The sequence below is a fragment of the Xyrauchen texanus genome, chromosome 3 (assembly GCF_025860055.1).
Source record: "Xyrauchen texanus isolate HMW12.3.18 chromosome 3, RBS_HiC_50CHRs, whole genome shotgun sequence".
NCBI classification, from domain to species: domain Eukaryota; kingdom Metazoa; phylum Chordata; class Actinopteri; order Cypriniformes; family Catostomidae; genus Xyrauchen; species Xyrauchen texanus.
Genome location: NC_068278.1, coordinates 51,467,667 through 51,489,372, shown reverse-complemented (window position 1 = coordinate 51,489,372; position 21,706 = coordinate 51,467,667). Strand labels below are relative to the sequence as shown.

At 38.0% G+C, this 21,706-nt stretch overlaps 1 pseudogene; it reads right to left on the bottom strand.

Annotated features, from left to right (window-relative positions):
- Window positions 1-1,624: 1,624 nt before the first annotated feature.
- The window catches only part of LOC127625001 (thioredoxin reductase 2, mitochondrial-like), a 34,383-nt pseudogene continuing 14,301 nt past the window's right edge, over window positions 1,625-21,706 (bottom strand).

Here is a 21,706-nt window from a genome sequence, read left to right as displayed (position 1 = left end):
TCCCACCATTAAGGGCTCTGGAAAATCTGGTAAAGTACATTTTAATGCAGTTCTTGGACCGTTATTACTGAACTGCATATTGATCTCAGTAAATTAAAAAATACACATGCTTGTAATGCTTTACGTTATTTGGTTTGACATCAGATTTTCAATATTGGAAATATAAAATTGGGGAAATAGTTGCAGTGACTTGGTGTTCATAAAGCTAAATATAATATACATTTTGTATAATTACTGCTCAAGAGCAAACTGATAAATAGACTGTGATTGGTTTAATAATATTAATATTACATAGTAACAAATCTGTTGTTTTTCATTGACTATGTGACTGAAATACTCTATTTTGATTTTATTTTCAATTTCAAAACATATGTAGGACTCAAGTACATTTTCATGCACTTCTATTGACCTTTGTATATATGCTTTGAATACTTTATCTGGTTTGACAGTGAACAGGAGATGTCATTGACTTCCTGTCACAAAATAAATTGAACTTTTGGGAATAGATGCCGTGTAAGTACCCCTGCCTCAAAGCTGGTGGCAGCAATGTGGTCCAAAGCTATTAGCCAAGCACACAAACCACAGATAAGCTAAACCTATGAAATATAAAATGCCCAGTAGGTGTTCAATTAATCTTAAATTCTGCCAGTGATTAATTGTGACTTGAATTCATAATGACTAAATGGTTCTGATCTCATCCAGAGGTTTTATACTCACATCTGTGTGTAAAGGGGGAAAAGGAAGCTAACACTGTCACCTTCAGGAACACAGCGGTACCTACAGTGCCTAAAGTGCCCTGGCCTATTAGGCTTTACTCAGAGATGATAAAGGAGAAGTTCACCATAAAATGAAAATATTCACCCCTCATGTCGTTCCAAACCTGTATGGTTATATTTAAATGGAACACAGGTGAATGTTTTCGAAATATACTGACTACTGTTAGCCAGTGAATGAGGACTGTTGCCAGATAATAAGCACCACAACTCTATTCCAAGTGTTCTGAAACCAAAAGATTGCGACCGGAGTGGAAGATTATCAGAGAATAAAGACTTAAATTTGGGTCTTTTTGTGTGGTTTCTCACACAATGCGAATTTGCTGTTAAGCTAAATTTTATGGTGCTTTTTTCTCATTTTGGATCTTGAGAGACACAGTCCCCTGAAGATATAAAAAATATAAAAAATGCACCTTTTGTGTTCCACAAAAGAGAAAGTCATATGGGTTTTCAACAACAAGAGGGTGTTGGGATGACAGAACTCTCATTTTTGGCTGAACTATTACTTTAAGAGCAGAAAAAGTATGTTATTACTGTGTATTCTCTGTTCCCTTTGTGCTCTGGAGAACCTCCTAAAGTCCAGGTCCAGGACTAAACAAGCGCTCACTCTGTCCACAAATGGGTTCTGGGTTTGAGTGACACGGCGCTTACCAAATGTTTGTCTACTTCCCTGGGAAATGGGGTGGTGTCACCGTGGAGACGGGCCTATCCCATCCATCAATGCCAGGAGTGGCACATGACTAATGGACAGGAACTACAGCCGGAGAAATAACAATATTTGCAGAATATATTTCAGAAACATTAGGCCACTTTCTCCTACAGTTCTCATTTCAGCACACTGTAATGGGGCCTTAATCCTGATTTATGGCTGTTATCTGTTCGTAGCGGCACTTGCGGTTAATGTCGCACCAACCTGGTCCTACAATCTTATTCTGTAGACCAAACACAAGGAAGTTATTGGATTTTCATGAGCCACATGGACTCCCCTGGAAACTGTTTCACTGCTGATGTAGAGGAGATTACTTGTTAGCGTTGGCCTCTGGAATGCAATATCATAAAAGGTTCACATTTAAAATATGGACCTTCAAGGGAGATAACAAGAAACTGACATTCACTGTTTTTTCTTGTTTTAAGCACAAACCTCACTAAATTGTCTTAGATTTACTTAAATAGAACAAAAACTATTTGCCAAATGGGGTATGAAATAGAAACCTAACTCAACATATTCACTGAAAACAAGTCCTATTATAAGTAAACGTATCTTATTTTAAGGAAGTTTCATTTATTTTGTGGCTCAAAGGTCAAAGATATGCCCATAACGTGCATAGACAGAAGGTATGAATGGACGCAGAAGATTTTTTTTTTTAACAACAACTGAAAGTCACACTTTCTGAATTTTCATGAGACTCATCCTGCATCTCCAGAATTCTGCACATTCGAAATGGCCTGTGGGTTTCACTTCATTTTGTCCCCCCATTTTGACATAACACCCTATTCTATTGGTTCCCATGTGATCAGGGAGGGGTTGCTTAACCTCAGCAGTCCGTTACAGTGGCATCCATACAAGAGAATTTGCTGATGTTGACTTTGGTCTGGTCCTCTGCGCAGGTGGGATGAATCCTGCCGATATTCCTCAGGTGAGCGTAGGTAAGCCCACACCAGCAGATATAAACACACAGACTCTTTTCATTCATTCACTGGTTTGCTTTCACTCAAAAGTGCATGTAATGAATCAGATACCTGGGCTATATATCAGAAAAAAATGTCATTTATACTAAATCTAATTAATCTAATTTCATCTCAATATCTGCAGGAAAACTGGGGATGTACAGTACTGTGCAAAAGTTTTAGACACTTAAGAACTTTCACAAAAACATTTGTCTTAAGATGGTTATTTATATCTTCAGCTTTAGTGTGTCAATAGGGAAAACACATTTAAGACTCACAAACATTACTTTAGCGAATAGAAAAGATTAGGGAGCCCTGCAACAGATGGCATGAGCCCCAACAAAGCCCCCCACTGAACATCGATTCAGTCTGAGATTACATAAAGAGACAGAAGCAATTAAGACAACCTAAATAGATATAAGTACTGTGGCGAATTCTCCAAGAAGCTTGGAACATCCTATCTGCCAACAACCAAGAAAAACTATGTCCATGTGTACGTAAGAGAATTGGTGGTGTTTTAAAGTCAAAGGTGGTCACACCAACTATTGATTTTGCTTTTTTGTGTTTACTGGACTTTGTATGATGTTAATTGATAAATGAAAACTATTTATGGCATTATTTTTGAAGACATCCTCACTATGCAAAATTTTTCACAAGTGCCTAAAACTTTTGCACAGTACTGTAGAACCCTGCGTGCCTTCATCAGCGTTTGGCCCAGTAAAATGCAGACTCAGAACATGCTGCTCACTTTCCTGTAGACAAACAACCTAAGAGGGAAAAAATGCCTTAGTTGCAAGTGGAACTGGGGAAAAATACAGATTTCCAATAAAAAATTTTTTTAAATCCCATTATCGATCATTTGTGCGCAAAATGACTCACATATGCGATCAAAATTGTCTGTGATTTTCCATTGGCAGGTATATTTTAACAAAAAAAGAAACATTTAATTCTAATCACACATGGATGAACTAAAGAAACTACACAGGTCTTCTCTATGCGCTCACTGGCTGATGCCAGTAGTCTTAAAGAGACAGTATCGATATAGCATGTGTTCCAAAGATCAATGTAAATACTTGTAAACAGAACAAATTATGCAAGTAAACAATAAACATGTAACAAAAATATATATGCAACATAATATATGTAATTTCAAGACATTAATTGATAGAATAGACTGAATATGAATATTTTTTAAAAGCTAAAAGTGACCAATTTGATGAAAAACGGTAAAAAATATCCATCCATCCATCCATCCATCCATCGTCAACCACTTATCCTGTGTACAGGGTCGCGGGGGGCTGGAGCCTATCCCAGCTAACATTGGGCGAAAGGCGGGGGACACCCTGGACAGGTCGCCAGTCCATCGCAGGGCGGTAAAAAATATAATTTGTAAAAATAATATTTTCGAATTGTACATTGAAGGTTCCTTTATAATTAAGAGCATTAGCTGACTGAGAATTTCTTTCATATGTAAGCAATTGTAACAAAAATGTCCCTATGTGAATCAATGTCGAATCAAATTGAATCAAGATTTTGATTGAATTGAGAGCTTGTTAATCGGAATTGAATCTGGAAATTTGTATCATAGAAAATAATAATGAACTTTCATTTTGGGCTCAACTATTCATTTAAATAGAAACCAATGGCACTCAGTGTTAATCTTGTCAAAATATATCACTTAAGAAAACGTTAAATAACAAACGTTTTTTTTTAATTAAGTGAACCTTAATGAATACAAGACAAAAAAAGATGCTTCATGATGATAGTTTGAAAATTTTATTTAAGCATACTCTTGACGAAAATATGATAATTTTTTTACTGCAAGATATTACCAGTGCAAGATATAAACAGAAGAAGAAATAAAAGAAGATATTAGATATGGACTCATCTAATTAAATAATCTGGTTAGTTGGACATTTCCCCGCATGAGGTGCACAAATCGAACACGCTGAACACCAGCAAAATGAACAGCTTTAAAACAAGTTAAATACTTAACTCAACACATAAGATTAATCACTAAATCCACAACATATCTGTAATATTACAATTTACATCTGTAAGGACAATGTAGCAAATGAACAGGTGAACTTAAAATAAGTCACACACTGATCATAACATGCATTGTGAATACGCTGTTATCCTATGAAACACGCTACACGCAATGCAATATCCTAAACTAAATAAAGACAGAAACTAAATAACTCTAATAGTCTCTATAGTATGAAGAATTCAGATTAAAGTAGGCTAACTTCTAAAGAGTATTTAGAATGCTAAATATTAACTAATTTTAAAAGGATTTAGTTTTTGTCAAAAGACTAAAACTAAGGACTAAAACAAAAAACTGTGTAAAAACACTGATGGTACTGACTACAATCTGTCTGACCACCTAAAAATTGAATCATTGAAAATAATTGAGTTTAAATTTAACAGAAAATTATATAATGTGGAGGAAGGACTTTGCAGGACCTGTGTTTAAAAGGTCACCTTGACGTAGCACTGACTGGCATCTCCCTCAGCCACAGTGAACTCCAGTGGTTTGTAGAACGCATGATATTAATACACAAAACACAGAGCAACACTGCTGTGCCAAAAATGACACAATTTCCTGCATCATCAACCATCATTTAACTTTAACTTGCTCTCCCCTGGCTTTCTTCATACCTCACAGATACACAGTTTTATATTGTAATGCAGGATTATCAGTCGCCTACTGTCTCCCTGAAATTAGGTGTCCCTCAGGGATCAGTTCTTGGACCTCTACTATTCATTATATATATACTGCCTTTGTGTCAACTCATTCGCCACCACGGTTTCAGTTACCACCGTTATGCCGATGACATTCAAATATGTACAACTCGTAGATCTGCTCCCACTCTCCAGAACGGTCTACTCTCAGCATGTGTAAATTTAAAAATAATACGGCTTAACTTCAACTTTCTAAAACTGAATATGGATAAAACGGAGATCATTATTATTGGAACACCAATACTTACGAAAAAAAATCTTTATGACTTTAGTTGTGATATTGATGGCACTTTCATTAAACCATCGAGTAATGTAAAAATGTAGGTATCATCTTTGATCCCTCCCTCACTTTTGAAGCTCATATTAACTCCGCCTCTAAAATTGCCTTCTTTCACCTTCACCGCATTGCTCGCCTTCATCCCTTTATCAGTCTCAAAGATGCTGAAACACTGGTTCATGTATTTATATCCTCATGTCTTGACTATTTCAACGCCCTCTTCATTGGTTTACCTGCTAACTCTATTGCTAGTTTATAATATATTAAAAAGGCTGCTGGTAGAATTCTTACATACCAAGCGCTCAGCTCATATTTCTCCATTCCAGTTTGAACTTCACTGGTTCCTAGATCTCGCCTCTCTACTGTGGGTGGCAGGTCATTCAGCGTAAAGCACCCAATATATGGAATTCACTCCCTCTGACTCTTCGCAGCATCTCTTCAAACTCTGAGTTTAAATCTCAACTTAAAGCTTTTTTTGTTTTCTCAGTGTTATTTGTCTTACTGTGCTATGTATTCACTCTTAATGACTGTAATATCTGAACTGTGTTTTTGTGACTGTTCATTGTTTGTGTATTATTGTGCTACTACTGAAAAGCGTCCTTGAGCTCTGGAAAGGCGCTATAAAAATTAAACATATTATTATTTGAGAACAAGCAATTTAAAACAAGTGCTGCTACTGTTGTGTTTTGTCTCTGTGTTACTGTTCTAAAAATGTTTAGGGGCCAAGCACTGAAGGTGCGTAGCCCCTCTTGTATCCGTTAGTATTATTATTATTCTGCTTCTTCTTCTTCCTCGCAATGGGAGTCTATGGCAGCCCATAGAACCGTTTGTAGGAAAATAATGAAATTTGGCACACTGATAGAAGTGGACACAAATTGTCCCCATAGAAAATTTGGGACCTCTAGGGAAAACTCTATAGCGCCACCACCAGTCCAAAATTTTCTTTTGTATGTATCTTTTGAACCGTTTGAAACAACATTCTTTTTTGTCTGATTACTTTGCTCTTAATAATTCAAATGAAATCCACCCATTACAGTAGCTGCCATCTTGGTAATGATGTTTACAGTTCAATAAATAATCTCCAGACCAAGCCGCACAGAAATGCTAGTAAATAATTTAGATTTTCACCTTTGTTTAAATGTTAGGGCATCGCTAAGACGGGTCCGGTGTAAAACTAGATGTGAGGCTGTATCTCGGCAACAGTTTGCCCTATTGAAACTAAACTTGGTATGCTCCATCAGGACAATGATCTGAGGGTACATACAAAGTTTTAAGACCGCACCACCTATGGGTCAAAAGATGTAAAAAATTGCTCTTTTTGCATCTAACTTTTGTACCATATGTCCTAAAATCATGGGGTTGGTGTCTGTGGATTCCTTAGGTCATGCAGATATCAACAATACCAATTCGTATCATGTCAGCCATAATGTCCCTCCGCCACATTCAATTTTATTAAAAAGTTATATATCTTTTAAATACATTGTCTGATTAAAAAATAAATTGTATGCATCATCTACATCATGTCCTGATGATACATAAGCAGTTTAGAGATAGTGCCAACTATATTTAAAAAGACAACTTAGACTTGTGTGCTGACTCCTTAGGATGTCTCTTTGCCACTCAGTGGAAATGTCAACTGAGAAGCTCTGTTTGTTAAAGCACTGGCTTATTGTCTAAGGCAGGGGTGCCCAATACATCGATCGCGATCTACCAGTCGATCGCAAAGGCAATGCTGGTAGATCGCACAAAATGTAAATGTACTTTCGTAAAATTTTACTAAAAATAAATATAATGTCTTTCCTTCTTTTAGTTTCTGTCTGACTTGCACTTGACGAGTAAATATTCAGTTGCCATGACAACTAGGTTTGCGCATACGCGCCTTCCAAGGACTTCTGAGAACAGAGAGCGAAATTGCGATGCTACTGCCCGGATTAGGCAAAACTGCAAACCTAGTTGTCATGGCAACTGAATAAACAAAACTTCACCTGGTCAATATTTACTCATCATCAGAATAAGGTAAATTACCTGGCTATTGTAATCTATTGTGCTGTAGGTGTTTTGGGTTTAGTTTTAAAACTGAATGATATCAACATTGAACATTATTATATATTTTTTTATTAATTAGAAGATGAATTCCATGTATGGATACATGCAGTAGTCCCAACAAGCATTTTCTTATTTTAAATGAAACTGTGTTTTTTTATTTGGTAGATCTTATTGAGTTGGTCATTTAAAAGTGGATCATCACACAAAAAAGTGTGGGCACCCCTGTTCTAAGGGTTGTGGGTCCAAAACCTCACAAACTCTTCAAGACCATTCTGTTAAAGGTTTTATAGTTTTGTTGATGTTTGTAATGTGCTTACTGAATAGTTGCTGGGCTTTTCCACAATATAATTCTGAATTTGATACAAAGTTGATCATGGTGACTTTTGTGCTTCACAGTAAAAAAAAACTTCTTACCCTAGTATGTTCCTTTGGTGGCTATCAGCCCAGCAGTTGAATGGAGCAGTGGTTAGAGCCATGAAATGTCAAACGGAAGGTTACCTGTTTAGGGCAGTGGTGGCTCAGTGGTTGAGGCTCCACTGTTGATGCCAAGTGCCAGCAGCTTGATGCCAACAGTGGCACAAGATGCCACTGTTGTGCCCTTGAGCAAGGCCCTTAACCCTATCTGCTCCAGGGGCGCCGTATCATGGCTGACCCTGCACTCTGACCCCAGCTTAGCTGGGATATGTGAAAACTAATACATTTCACTGTATATATGCAAAAAACTGTGTGTATAATGTGTGACCACAATAAAGGATTCTTCTTCTTCTTGATACCCACCTCTGCAAGTCATGTACTAAAAATGTGTGTAGTTCTGGAGATTTTTGTATTGTGCTTTCTGAATAGAGGCTGGGCTTGCATCTTTGTTGAAATTGTACATGAATATAAAGGTGATCATGGTAACAGGTGGCTCGGCTGTGATACCTCTAAACACAGTATGTCCCTTTGTTTACAGTCAATGCTGTGGTGCAGTGGATAGCACACTGAACTGTGGAATGGAAGATAGTGGGTTCAAATATGTCCTGGTGCGACGTGGTCTGTGCATGCTTTGTAAGATCTTTGGGTTGTGCTTAATGCTGTGCAATGCTTGGCCACGTAATTGCTGCTTGCAGCTATATTTTCTTCATTGAAATTGTCAATATTGAACATGCTTGAGAGCGAACGTTTAAGTGTGCTGACACAAGCTGCTCACAGCTGTCAGGGCCAATGGGATGCTGCGTTTGCCATCATCTCTCATCAACCTCTGCAAGCATCAGTCAGCTCTCTTGCACACCTGTCAATCAGTCTAAAGGCACACCTTGAGTTACGCCCTTCTCTGAATGCTTTAGGTTTTACAGCCATGCAGGTGTGCAAGGCCCCAAATGTACACATACACACTTAAACAGTGCAATATACATAACGACACACATATACATAAATATTTATTAAGAACACTCCATGAGCCTACTAATTTTAAATGAAGAAAATCTAAACTCAGACTTTGTTTGCAAGTTAGATTAAAAAAGCAACTGAAAAAATCAAGATGATTGTTCTGATTGAAGTTTTAAACAGAAAGACCTTTGCAACACTGTACTGTGTAATAAAACGTTCCAAAATGTGGCAATATGAACCAAGTTTAAAGCTTTTGCAAAATAGCTGATATATAAACACTAGTATATGCACACATCTATTGAATTCTGTAATAACGCAACATTTTACTTGGCAACTGAAACAGCTTTCAGTTGGGCTTATGCACAGTACCATATTTGGACCACTCATACAGAGCACATTCTTATGTTCAAAACCCGGAAGGCTAGCTTCTAAAAAAGTGGCACTCCTGTGTGAGATGCTAAAAAAAAACAGCAAGTTAAAGTGAAACAGTCAAATGTGTCCATCCAGCCTGTTTACATAAAAAAAAAAAAAAGTTCCACTGTAGTATATGGATTTAATTAAATGAACTTGATTTTGCTACTAAACCGTGGTAAAATCACTGTAACGCATGTCCGCATATAGCTTATTGCTTTATTTTACCTCAGTCTGGTCTTTAGCATATCTCTTCTCTGCCTCTTCTTCAGACAGACCTTCACTGCCATATTCTAGTGGAGTGAACACTGTAGTGGCCACCTACACATACACGCAAACATATAAAAACACACATTTGCAAAATACACAAGTCATCCCACCACTTCTCATAAGGCAATTATTTTAATAACATGTCAGCAAATTTTGATTTATATCTGGAAAATATGAAAGAGATATCTAAACAATTAATTATACAAAGTTTCACCAACTAAGGATCAAAATTATAATATCTTTTTTTTTAATAAAAATACAAAAATATAATTTGAGAGCCTATGTGTGTAATGACTAGTGTTGTCAAAACTTACCATGTCGGTACTCAAACAAAAAATTATTTACGATACCAGAATTTCTGAAGGTACCAGGGTACCGAGTACCAGGTCTACCCGGTACCCATGCAGAGGCGGGAACTTTTGAACGCTCACAACAAGCAAAAGATGACGACAAGCAAAGTTGCTGCGGAATGAAAAGTGGAAAAAGCCAGGTAATTTGAGGCTGATGAAAAGGGAAACATCACAGATCAGCAAAAACCTATTTGTAGATGCTGCTTTCGCAATTTTCTGACGATAGGAGGAAACACATCAAACTTAATAAAGACAGACACCCGGATTTATTCAAGCAAATAAAGCAGGCGAGTTTAAAAGCATATTATCATTTGCATTAGGGCTGAAACGTTTAGTCGACATCGTTGAAAATACAAAATTGATGAGAAAAATGTTCGTTGTTGAATAGTCGTTTGATCTCGTTTAACGTAACATGAAATCATATTAAACTGTAACGATATCGCGTGAGAGCAGCAATTCATGCCTGATGGAAGAAGAATTACACAGATCAGTCCAGATGCACTCGAAACTTTCACAGTTTATTTTATGTAGATCCCAAAGTATTAGGGAATGATTAAAAAAAAGTACATTCAAAAGCATACCGTTGTGGAATAAGCGGACGCGGAGCTCTTTAAAGGAAACATCCTGGAGTAACATCTTAAATGCTTTATTAAAGTTCAAATAATACAGAAGCAGATCATGTTAATAACTACAAACTCAGAAACTGGCATTTCTCTGTGTGGTCGGTGCCTCTTCTATGAGTTGCGCGAATGTCCCAATCTGGGGGAGAGATTGAAACTCCATCCGGCTGAGAGAGACTCTGCCTCGGGGAGACGCGCACACACACTTAATGCAGCTAGATTAGAACTTATTTAATCATAATATCTATCTATCTATCTATCTATCTATCTATCTATCTATCTATCTATCTATCTATCTATCTATCTATCTATCTATCTATCTATCTATCTATCTATCTATCTATGCATTTCTTATCAGGAAGAAAATTGGCAAAATGCAGCTTTATTAATAAGAGAGCACTTTGCACATTAGTTTGGAAATTGTTTTTTATTAATTATATTGTATGCTTGTTTATTTAGGCTTTTTGGTACTTGGTAAAAACTTAAATTGAAAGTTGCAAAAGTTGAAGCACTGCAAAAGTTGCGGCTGTGGCTGAGTTGGTAGAGCGGGTCGGCCACTAATCGCAGGGTTGGTGGTTAGAATCCCGGCCCACACGACTTCACATGCCGAAGTGTCCTTGGGCAAGACACTGAACCCCAAGTTGCTCCCAATGGCAGGCTAGCACCTTACATAGCAGCTCTGCCACCATTGGTGTATGAATGAGTCAACAGTGTAAAGTGCTTTGAATACCGATAACGTTAAAAAGGCGCTATATAAGTGCAGACCATTTACCATTTGTTCAGTTTTGTTATAATTAAAAAATTATATATTTAAGTTAAAGTGTTGCTCAATGGCATATTTTTGTTCTTAGTTCTGCTGCTAATGTTTTGTAGACTTTGTTAATAAAAGAGTGTTGTTTAGTAACCTGTTTTTGCTTTGGTACCGAAAATGGTATCGAGTACCGTGAAATTTCACTGGTATTGGTACCGTGACAACACTAGTAATGACATTATCATAGTTCATGAACTCAGTGGAATGGCACTCCAGTCTGCGAGATGTGTGTCGGGGTCAACTCAGGATGACCCTGAAATAGAGCATGAGTTGGCATGGTTCTTGTAAAAGAACATTTGCACACACATTCAACAGCAAATCCAGTATGCAAAGTACCGGCAAGGCTGTGCGCAACAACTGAAAAGATTTCAGCGGCAAATAAACTTAATGCAAAGCAAACTGCTGTGCCATCAAGTGTAAATCTATGTGCGATTAGTGTAATTAGACAGTTTCAAGATTAGTATCACTTCTAGATCACACAGCTGTCAGTCTCGATGCTGATAACAGTGAAGAGGTGAACGGCTGCCAATCAGCGCTATGGCAAACATGCCTACAATAACAGCACAGGAACAAGCAGCACCACAGGGCAAATTCTCATACACTGACTAATGGCATAAGCAACCTACCTGATAACTTCTGTACATCCTGCTGTCCAAGAAACCACCTCAGGTGAGAGCAAAAGTGTGTGTGTATGTGTGTGTGTGTGTGTGTGTGTGTGTGTGGACGCCAACCAGGAAGCTGTATTGTAATGCATTTCTTGGCAGTAACCAGGTGCAATTCAACTTCTCGCTTTATTTGTGCAAAAAAAAGAAAAGAAATGGAGTACTGCGTTTTGATGTGAAAGGAAAAAAATAGAATGAAAGAGGTACAGAATAAAAGGCTCTTGACTAGTTTTGTAGCGGTGTGTGTGCCAATAATCACACAGCTGCTTTGGATGACAGGCAGCTGTGATATTTGATCCAAGCAGTGAGTTGTGTCTGAGATTTTACAGGGCAATGACCTTCAAGGAGAGCCATTGAACTGAAAGACAGGAATAAGCTGTAGTTCCGTGGTTTTCCAGCAAGGCAGACTGTGCATGTGTGTGTGTTTATGGGTGAATCTCACAAAAAATATTTCAATGTCACATTTTACCTCCAAAATCTAATGAAAGATTTTGCTTAAAGAAAACGAAGTGATTATGACATTTACAGTTGTACATTTTTTCTTTGTTGATTCACCCAAACAAGATCTCAAAATAATCTCCAGACTGATCTACACAGATCTCAGCAAACTTGACTGAACAACTGAAGCAGAAAACTTTGCGAAACACATATTTTAGGTTAATATTGTTTTATTTCATCATTTTATTTATTTTCTATTTAACTATTAGAAAGGGTTCATGAAATGTACCCATACTGTATGTGAGTTCTTGAATGAGTTCAATTTATCCTACTTGTCCATATTACTTGATTGTGTCCATCCTTGACACCTTCCTCGCCGATGTCACCGATGGCGTAAATGTTCAGCACAGATGTTGTCAAAGAGACATACCAAGCTGAGATTCAACACAGCCAAGCACATTGGTCATCATGGTTAATTTTGTATAGTGTAACTTTTCAACAAAGTACAAAATTCTGTTTAGTCATTTCTTTGCGGCTCGGTGTGAAGATCACCTGAGAAAATTAACTAAAATGAAGTATCTAAAAAAAAACAGTTAAAATCACAATCCAATATCACAACCACCATAACTGTCATCAGCGGCAACTACTATATTTTCACAGTTTTTTGTTGATCTCCACGCCAACCTTCACCAGATTGAGAGTTGTGGATTCAGGGGCTCTGCCTAAAGTCAAAGAGAAGAAAGCAATGACAGGTAGAATGATATATTGGATGATAGTTTTTGATGGTGTGAGGCTGCAGGAAAACTGCTCACTGTTTCTGTCACTTCCTGAAGGGCCAGGGAGTATCGCTCAGCCTGATGGGAGAATGTAGGGCTGGCTTTACGCTCTAAGATTAGAGAGCAAAATCTTATCCTGCGATTAGAAAACACATGGGTAGAGGCTGGGTAGAGAGGGTGAGTGAATGTGTGCACAGTGGTCTGAAGCTGGGTTGAGTCCTGGTTTTTGGCCTTTGGATTTTGGTCACGATTTAGTGAGAAAAATTTCAGCGATCATAAAATATTTCTCATGTCGTAGGGCAAAGTTGGCATTTTTTAATCTCTTAGTGTGTGATGTTCACCAACTGCTGAATAATCGCCTTTGCGAAGAATCTTAGCCTCCATTGAAGTTCTAACAGCATCAGAAATTTTGTGTCGCAGTCCTGCAATGTGACTGCTCCAACTATGGCCAAATGAGATAAAATACAGAGTCAGCGCAGTAATCAGGACGACTGGGACCAAAGTCTTGGCTACGATGTACAGTCTGTCATAATGTTGCGGCTTGTACCCAAAATCAAACTGGGATCATACTGTACAGTCTGACAAGCAACAATCGCAAAAGACCGTAAAAATAATACAGTGTGCACCCTGCTTTAGCTTTAAGTTTGTTTGTTTAGTTTTTTTGGGGGGTATTTCCAGTTTTAGTTGAAAGTTTGTTGCAATTTTGCAGAATATTTAGCTTTTAGTAGTTTTGTGTTGACTGATATCAGTGGAGCCAGTTTTATTATTTATCAAATACTAAAAAAACTAAAATGTATTTGTTACTTTCAGCTTTTTCCAATGATGCTTTCATTTTTATTTTAGTTAACGAAAAAATTATTAAGTGTTCGTTTTTGTTAACGATGGTAACGGAGGAATGATTAATGGACCTGCGATGTAATTTCTGTCACTTCCTGTCAGATGGCTGAGAGAGGCTGTCGACACTTGTCCATCTACCCAGTCACACTGACTTCATAGATATCACAATAAACAATGTTTGCAGCAGAAGCCAGAGGTAACCATGTAGATGCTATCAGCCTGCAAGAACAACAAACCCTAAGCCCCCTTTCCTGCCTCAAGCTCAGAAACAACTTACTTCTGCACCACCACAGCGAGACCTGAGACACGTAAAGAGAAAGTGTAAGAAAAAAGGGGAAGAGAAAGAGTGAGAAATTGGAGAAGAAGTGAGAAAGAGAAAGTTAGGAGAAAACCAAAATTAGCATTTTAAATGTACAAACACCACATTTAGTTCAGCCTTCTTGATAGGCTGGCCTTCATTTTGAAGTTAAATAATATTCAGTGAGAAATCATTTAAGGAGGTAATTTACTTTATCCAGTGGGATTTGATGGGCACAATGTACATCAAAGTTTTTTAATGCATTTGAAGCCTTTTTATGCATTTGCTCTGAAATTGCTTTAAAGGGTTATAAAAAAAAAAATCAGTTTGGTGCCATCATTTGGACCCAGGCCCAATAAAAACACATTAAAAATACTATTTTATAATATCTTTATCATGGTGCGGTTAATACATATATATACATATATTGTAAATATTTGATATTTATCACCTAGGCCTACTTCATTCAAGGCTAACATTATGCACAGTAGATTCACATCAGAAGCTTACCTAATAGCCCCAAAAATATATGGTTTTCTTTTCTGCTGTTATTTCCCCCACATGGGCAGATCTTACATTTAAAGACAGCCTTTGTTTTACACCACATTCCATCAGCAACAAACCCCTCAGAGATATCCTTCACAATCCATGGAAAAAGAATGTCATTGACTTTGTCTGGGCATTGCTAGTCTAATAATAGTGAGGACAGGCATTTTATTAGTTCATCTAAAAAAAAAAAAAAACACTGACATTATGATTATTGTAAAGTGGAAAAAGTACCAATCTCTGCATCAAACCTGAGGGGGGCATTCCTGTACTACACTTCCTGTCTCTTTCTCTGTCTGATTTGGGCTCCTGGAACTTCGCTGGGCATTGTGAAGGCTGGACACAACAACACAGTCTCCCTGATAACAGTCTAAGCCTGAGAATTCAGACCCCACACCTACTCTCACACACACACACACACACACACACACACACACACACACACACACACACACACTGACAACTGGCTCTGATAATGCACAAGAACAAAGCCTGGTGTTGTACTTAGAAGAAATCTCAAAGCCTACATGTTAATTAGCCATAACAATCTGCTTGGCAAAACTTTAAATGAGCCTTATCAACTCGACTGTGCAAGAGACAAGAATGGATGAAACAATAAGGTAGGATTGAGCTGCCTTCTATTCCCAGCCTCACACAAAAATCAGTGAGAAGTCTGAAATTCTCCACAGTGATTTTAATTAGATTACGCAGCACAGTAGCTAAAAAAAAAAAAAAATGCATCAGAAAGTATGACCTTACATTTCTTTTACTGAAATAATGTCCTTGCCTTTGCATAAAGGAGCATTACCCTTGCAATAACTTACCAGATTAGTTTGATGTTTTACTGCCCGATGATTGTTCATAACGAGCCCGAATGTATTAAAAACGCAATTAAGCAACGAAACGATAAAGTTCCCAAAACAATTTACATTTACTCCTCTTTTTTCTTCATCACACAATTAAACAAACGAGTTCTGAAAAAGAACAATATGCTGCCATGGCATATCAAGAAGCCAAATAATGTACGTCGTTATGGGTGGGTAAAAATTTGGTTTTTCTGATGCATCGCGATCTTCATTTCAATGATCTTAATATCGATTCTTAAATCCCAAGATAGATCTTTTACTCTATGCGCAACTAAAGTCCTGGCACAACCCTTTATTACGAGAGGAAATCACTTGCACTATCAATCCAATTTCATGCTATGCGACTTAAATATATATATTTGGCAACTGGCTGGTAAATATTTACATTTCACTCACTAGTCCTTTCACTGCGTGTTGAGAGTAAAAGTTGCTCTGAGTAATGCGTGTCCAAAGATGAGATCAACGTGACCCATTTGTCATTGAAAACTGTCTCTTTAAATACATTTTCTATTCTCTAGTCTACAGTCAGTTGTTGATAAAACATTTTTTTTATAAAAATAACAAACATTTATTCTAATCATGCATGGCACAGATAAGATAAAGACATTCGAGTCTCTCGTTAACATGCGCACATCTACAGACGCTCTTTACAGAAATGCCAGGTTTGTTAAAGAGACAGTACCGGTTGCAGCCTGTGTTCAACAAATCAATGTATATACTTGTAAATACTTTACAAGTATATACTTTGTTAACACTCTTATGGCTCATTCCAAATTCCAACTTGAACATAACTGTAAATCTTTCTACATCCAGATGAACTGGCTAATACACAAAACAGTCATGGTTTCCAGACAGCTCTCAGGGAGTACGGAAAACAGCTGATGTTCATCCAGTCCGTGTTCAGGCCTGTGCGCACATCCATGAGTCTGTAGAGTCACTAGTGAAAATGCTCTCTCCACGTGATTATTAGATGTGGGAAGAGTGAGCAATATGATCACCATGAGTGCTAAAATCTCAAAATAGCATCCAACATCATTAAACTTCTTGCAAAAAGGCATGAATGGTCACAGGAAAAATTCTCAGGTGCTATTTCCTTATTGAGTTGCAAGAGCATCAAATTGACATGAGAAAGCCAGTATGACCTCTAGAGAGGGCAACGGGAGTTGAGGTGAGTGCATGTCATTAAAAGTTAAGCTCCACTTGAGTGCTTGTTTCTTGGCCCCGTGCATTCGATTTCCATTGGTTGCTCACCGTATGAGCTCAGACTTTAGTCGTTGAGCATCATACACTACGAGATTTCCTCTGTAGTCGAGGATAGTCGGCTCAAAAATATCAAACAAATTTTAGATATTTCGACTAGATGGAAGTATAGTTGGTCTGTAAAAAAAAATGAGTTGGTACCAATCATATACTATGCGATTTTCTGTGAAATCTGTCAACTCCGACTGGAGCCAACTAGCACAGACTCGGCCCAACAGAAAATCTGGGCTGAAATATGTGTTCCTCTGTACACAGCGGTATACAGTGTCCTCAACTTAGAATTAGCTTTGTTTAAACAAGATGGCCTTCGTAGCACAAAAGGAAACAGAACTTATCATGGTTGTTATGACAGCATGCAATGCTCTCAACCTGAACGAGCACTCTGAGTGAGAAGCGAATTTTTTTACATTATACAGTATATTATTAGAATTTTACATATTATATATTTAATACCAATCTACTGAGGTACTTCAACATGGGAATTAACATTACTTGCATTTGAGCATATTATTTTTGTGTAAATCTGCATCTTTTTCTCAGAAAAATTCTGTGCATTTCCGTTGACGCAAAGAATTGTGGGTTGTGAGTGCCAACGAAGGATACACCTCCTGCATAATTCCTATGAAAGAAGGTCACATTTGAAGGCTGCATTTGGAGTTTCCTACTTGCTTTCTGAAATGAGAGAGCCACTGTGACGTATGTGGCCCCGCAAGTGCGACCTCCGGAGCACATAGCCTTCAAAATGAGACACAGTGATTATATGCATAGACTGTTGTTTGTCAGAACGCATATTTACACAATGTATATTACTTCCCATCTTCACTGCCCATAAAAAGCAGAACACCTATGGAGGAAATGTTATACTTCCTGGTGTTTAGCACAGCCACCTGCAGAAGGGTGCAGCCCAGAGGAAGGACAGAGGATCGGAAGAGTGGAAAAGCTCCTCTGGGATTGAGAGGCATGAGGAGGAACAGGGCTATTTCACCAGTCACCATGAGGGAGATACAAAATTTCCATTTTTAATGTTTCCACTGAAAGAGCAGGAGAGCAGATAGGCCACAGCAGGGAAACACAGCATCCTCTCAAGGGTGTATTAGAGCATATCAGCATCCACTGAAAGTTCTCTTTTCACTATGATGACAGTCAAAACTAACACTACTTGATTGTGAAACACACAGTTTTAGCTCTAAAATGTAATTGGATATGCTATAGAATGCACACCTGTATTGTTATATATTAATGCTTTAACTACACTGCCGGGACAAAACAATGCAGTTTGGATTTAAATAAGCAGATACTTAAGAGCCTATGATTGGATCATTATTGCAGTGATTAATATATTACAGCTGGCAACAATTATTTTAACCCTAAGTGATGCAGTGAAAAAATCAACAGTAGAAATCACAGCTATAAGTAATAGTGAAATTAAGAGCATTTCCACAAACACAATGCGATGAGAACTTACAGGATTGGGACTAAACAGCTGTGTGGCCACTTGTTAGTGAGGTTAATTGGAAAAAATGACTTCAATTTGCTTAAGGTGGTCCAACGAAATACTGGAGTATGCAACTTATTTATTTTTTGGCCAGGCAGTGTATATACTAAAGTTGATTGACAACCATAAACAGCCTATAGTTAGGCTAATTACCTATATTACTATATTATAAATATATTATTACAGAAAAATAGTTGATCTCACTATTATTCTTATTTAATACATTTAATTATGTATTGAACATTGGTGTCGTTATTATATTGCTGTTGCCACAGATTTATAAAAGTAATAAGTCATGAGAGGCCAAAATCTGTCTTGGTCAAGTGAAAGCAACAGAACAGGCTGTCTTGTCAAGCAGGGACAGAAGAGACTACTGGCGGAGCTGCTGCAATGCAAGAATAATTCACGTCACTGTGAACAGAATAGGATAGAATTGCACTAGCCCACTTCAAGCACTGCCTTAAAGGGGGAAAGGTCCTGTATATAACACTCAACACATCAAACACCCAAGGCCAAAGCTTTTGGAACATTACAGAGAAGTAGGCATCACTGCAGATCACTAAATCTCTATCCGTCTCTCTGTCACACACACCCAGACAGGAAGTTAAAGTCTAATCCACACTGTACCACTGTTCCACACCCTCTTGTCACACCATCAATAAATAAACCACCAACAGCCAGACGGATGTTCCTCTCATTGTCCCAGTAACCGGAATGAGAGAAATCAGATGAGTGAAAGAGAGACACAGAGAAGAGCACGGCATCTGCAGACAAAGATGTTGAGCGACCAGAAAAGGGGAAAACCACAGCCGCTCTGGGTGGGTTTCCGTACAGCGAGACAGTCAACTCTGACAGGAAAACCCAGAGCAAGAGAACAAAGCAGAGAATGGACAACCCCAGGGCCCCTGGTGCATCCTGGTGCTGAGGAGTAGTCCTCTGTCCAGTGATTAACACTTCCCCCGATGATTCCATCCCACTCTCTTTATTACCCTGTTTTCAGGCCTGATAGTCCTGTTTTTTGCTGAAACAGCAGCACTGGGGTGTGTGGAGCAATGTAAGCACAAACATATACTATATGCATTTATTATGATGATTTATGCTTTTGAAATGGGATACCGGGTCTGTGATGAAAGCATTATTGATCGCAGGGGATGACTCCACTGTAGAACATGTTTTGGGATGTGCTGGAGAAGACTTTATGGAGTGGTTTGACTCTCAGCTAGTCATTATCAAAAAATCGAATAAAATATAGTGATCAAATCATGAAGCTGCTTGTATCACCTTGAACTGGTCTATTTTGTAATAATGACTGCTCTTCTGTTTATTAGCTAAAAAGGACATGAGTTGATATTATTCTATTATGTGAGAAGAAAGAGAAACTAGTATGAAACTAGCATGTAGGAAACTGGTTGCTTTGTACAACATTCAATTACAGTTCATTGGTCATTATACAACATATATTTTTTTTGTGTCTATCACCTGGCCAGAGGTGGGTAGTAACAAGTTTTTGTGCTTTTCCTGTTCACTGGTTCTGGACTTCCTGTTCCTGTCACTGGTGGCACACTGCAAGAGTGTTTCTAGCCTGCTAGCCTGCTTAGCATTGCTTATTCATATTCTCATATGTTCATTGTCTTATCCTTTATAATTTTACCGTGTGTTTCACGTGTTTCACTGTAATTTTACAACAGTTTCATCTGTGTATTTTACCTGTTGCTGCTGGCGCGCCTAGTGAGAGTCTGTGTTTGTAACCTGCTAGCTTTTTTAGCATAGATTATCAATCTGTTTTCAGCTTTTAATCCTTAACATCTGCCATTTTTCAGCGCACATCAGGTTCTCTTATCGCAATTCAACAGCGTGCATTTTCCATGTGCATTCGCTTTCTATATTTATTACGATTAAACTGCACACATTTTACAGTGCACACTTGTTTTTCTTCTCTGTTTTACACAGATTATTGCATTGATCTCAAACAAACAATTGCGGGATCCACATCGATATCAAACCCTCACCACTCAGGAACAACCAACAACAACAAACAATTGCGGTAAGTCGTGCCATCTGCACATGCTATTTCTTCCTGCATTGCATGTCACACGTTTACTATAGCTTCTTCCGTCAGCAGTGAGGGATTCATATGTTATAAATGTAAGGAATTAGTCAGGCTGATGGAGAAGTTTAATGAATTAGAAACATACATCCGAATGCTAGTGGAGGTCAGTGAGTAAGATTAGCTGGTAGATACTGTTTCAGATGCGGGTAGTATAATGAGCAACACACATTTTGGTTCCGGCTCTAGAGCTCCTGCAGCAGGGCGTTTGTGTTAAGTCTCAGCAGCATACTCGTTCAGCAAAGCGACACCACTCTCCCATTCCTGTTAGGGTTTCCAAACTATTCTCCCCACTCAGTGATACACCCACTGACAATCATGTTGAAAGAGCCCTAATAAATGGTGATTATATTGTAAGGAACGTAGAAATAGAGACTCCAGCCACTATTGTTAAATACATTTCTGGGGCTCGAGCATCTGACATCAGATCAAATTTACAAGTGCTGGCTAATGCATAGGATTTATACAATTGGAAGAGTTTTTGGACTTTTTGTCCAAGACACAGCGACCTATCAAAGCAGGGCCTGAACAGAAATATATTATAAAATAGGGCTGTTAACTGTATTAAAAGGATTTCATTGTCAATTGTTCTCTTAAACACTTATTTTACTTTTCAGCAATTTGCTCATATTTGTCATCCCATGTTACTCATGCCAGCCCATATCGCTGGTGTAATGTTTAACAACAACAACATGACCAATCTCCTGTCAGAACACCATAACCATTAATTAAAAATGAATGCATTAAAAACAGGGCAATAAAACAAGTCTGGCCATGTCTCTCATCCTGTTTTTGACATTCAGCATGGCAGCTTTACCAGGGTGAGTCACTTCAAAGAATGCCCAAACCAAAAGCAAAGGTTGATAAGGCAATCAAAAATGCCTGTTTTTACCAGCGTACTTTGAGCTAAAATATTTTCTGAATACATACAGAAGAGAATACATAGTATCTGATCAAACCCCTGGAGGGCAATACTGCGCACCATCACAGTGGTGTCCAAGCCAATGCTTGTGAGAAAGCCGGCATATTCCAATGCTACATCTTCACATACACAGTAAATGAAAATAAATTCCATTAACAAA